The sequence below is a fragment of the Bubalus kerabau genome, chromosome 4 (genome assembly GCF_029407905.1).
Source record: "Bubalus kerabau isolate K-KA32 ecotype Philippines breed swamp buffalo chromosome 4, PCC_UOA_SB_1v2, whole genome shotgun sequence".
Taxonomy (NCBI): domain Eukaryota; kingdom Metazoa; phylum Chordata; class Mammalia; order Artiodactyla; family Bovidae; genus Bubalus; species Bubalus kerabau.
In genome coordinates this window covers 96,908,628-96,910,997 of record NC_073627.1, presented here as the reverse complement: position 1 = coordinate 96,910,997, position 2,370 = coordinate 96,908,628, and the positions used below count along the sequence as shown (strand labels likewise).

The 2,370-nt window shown below is 38.1% G+C and overlaps 1 non-coding gene across 1 annotated transcript; it reads right to left on the bottom strand.

Annotated features, from left to right (window-relative positions):
* Positions 1 to 588: 588 nt before the first annotated feature.
* TRNAG-GCC (transfer RNA glycine (anticodon GCC)) lies at positions 589 to 661 on the bottom strand. Its single transcript has one exon. It is a non-coding gene; the product is annotated as a tRNA-Gly (tRNA).
* Positions 662 to 2,370: the final 1,709 nt, after the last annotated feature.

Genomic DNA, 2,370 nt, shown 5'->3' with positions numbered 1-2,370 from the left:
ACTGAAGAATTTTTTACATGTCGGTAATTCAGAGCTGTTCAGAGGTGCCAGTGATCACTCAACTTTGGAAGATTACACTGGAATTTATTTAATTTTCACTTTATTTGTATTGAAGTATAATATAGATACAGAAAGATGCACACAAATCTTAATTATTCAGTTCTATGAGTTGTGACAGTTGTATACACCCCTGAAACCACCAGCAAACTAGACATCAAATATGTCCATCACCTCAGAAACATCACTCATGACCCTTTTCAGCTAACCCTGACTCTCCCATTTGGCCTTCACGAGCAGCTATTTTCTGATTTCTATCACCATAAATTATTTTTGCCTGTTCTTGGACTTTTATAAATGGGATCATAGAATATGATCTCTTTTAATTCTGGCATCTCTGGATCAACAAAAAGTTTCTGAGACACATGCCTGTTATTGTATATATTAGTCCTTTTAGTAGTAGTAGTGTTAGTTGCTCAGTTGTGCCTGACTCTTTGCAACTCCATGGACTGTAGCCCACTAGGCTACTCTGTCCATGGGATTCTTCAGCAAGAACACTGGAGTGTGTTGCCATTCTCTTCTCCAGGGGATCTTCCCAACCTAGGGATCGAACCCAGGTCTTCTGCATGGCAGGCAGATGCTTTACCATCTGAGCTATAGGGAAGCCCATATTAGTCCTTTGCTTCTTTCTAATTCTGAATAGTTAGGCTATTATTATTTTCTGGTTATCTATCCAGTGAAAGTTCATACACTTAAAACTAACAATATTATTTTGCTATTGAAACAGAACAAATCACCAAAAGCTGTTTTCTCACTGTTTTGTAAGTCAGGGTCAGGTGGGCTCAACTGAATCTTCTGCTCAGGGTCTCAGAAGGTCTAAATCAAGGAGTTGACCTGTATGGCTCTCATTTGGAGGCTCTGGAAAAAAACAAACAAACAAACAAAAAAAAAAAACAAAAAAACACATTTATTCCCCTGGGTTATTGGGAGAATTTACTTCCTTGCAGATGTGGGTCTGAGGCTCCCATTTTCTGGCTGGCAATCAGCTGGGAGCCTCTTTTGGCTCCTAGACAACACCCAGCTTCCTCATCACTTGACACCTCTCATCTTTAAAAAGCCAACAAAGGTGCATCAAATCCTTCTTGTGCTTAGAATCCGATTTTCTCTGGCCTTTCCCTTCTGATACCAACTGGAGAAAGTTGCCTGCTTTTAAAGGCTCACATGACAATCTTACCTTCTAAAAGGTCAATTCTGTCATTTAAGGTAACATAATCATGAGATGGGCTTCCCTGGAGGCTCAGACGGTATAGAACCTGCCTGCAATGTGGGAGATGTGAGTCTGACCCCTGGGTCGGGAAGATCCCCTGGAGAACAGAATGGTTACCCACTCCAGTATAATTGGGGCTTCCCTGGTGGTTCAGATGGTTAAAAAAAAAAACAAACCTGCAATGTGAGACCATCATGAGATGGTATCACAAATCACAGTTCTAGGAATTATGGGACAGAGGGGGGCCCTTCCTAGAAATACTGCCCACTGTGTTAACTGAAACTATCTTGTCAGTGTAGGTATTCAAATGATTGGAGAGTGGCCAAAAGAGTGAGCAGGAGACAGCAAAGGCTAATAATGCAGGCCGGAGAGCAGGCATCCTGGTTTGGACAGGACTGAGAACTCCAGACCAAAAAGAAACCCAGGAAATGCTGGATTAGTTTGTCCACGTCTAAAGTAATAATCAGAAAGATCTACAATTCTGCCAGAGACTTCTGGAATACGGAATTATAAAGTGAGAAGAGCAGATAAAACAAGCCAAAAGAGGAAGGAAAATACCTGCAGTTAGAACAAATAAGTTTTACAGGAAATGAAGTGTAATCTTCATAAATGAAGAACAATGTCTGGCTAAGCAATAAACCACACTTAAGTAATCACATTAGGGAGACACTGAGTACTGATTCAGCCAATAAAGGTCTATTTTTATTGAAAAAGTAGAGGAAGGGAAAAAGGCATGAGTAATATAAGACTGCTAAAATCTAACCTTCCATAATATAAAAAAATACATAAACAAAGAAATGTGTGTAATTTAGAAATATGAACATAAAAAACAGAATAAATTAAAAGAATTTGAGCAGGTGGTGACAAGGTAGGGAAAAAAGAGGACTTTTCTTTTTCATTACAGAAGTTGCAGTATTTGAACCTTAATTCAAGATACATAGATTTTAAAATACAAAAAGAAAAATTATATGCAAATATTTTATTTTAATAGACAAATACATACAATTTAAAATCTAAACAGTTTTTGTACTCTAAGATTTCAAACAACTGCATTAGTTTTGGCAATTTTATCTCATATCTTTTGTTGTTAGACTCTTTAAGACCCT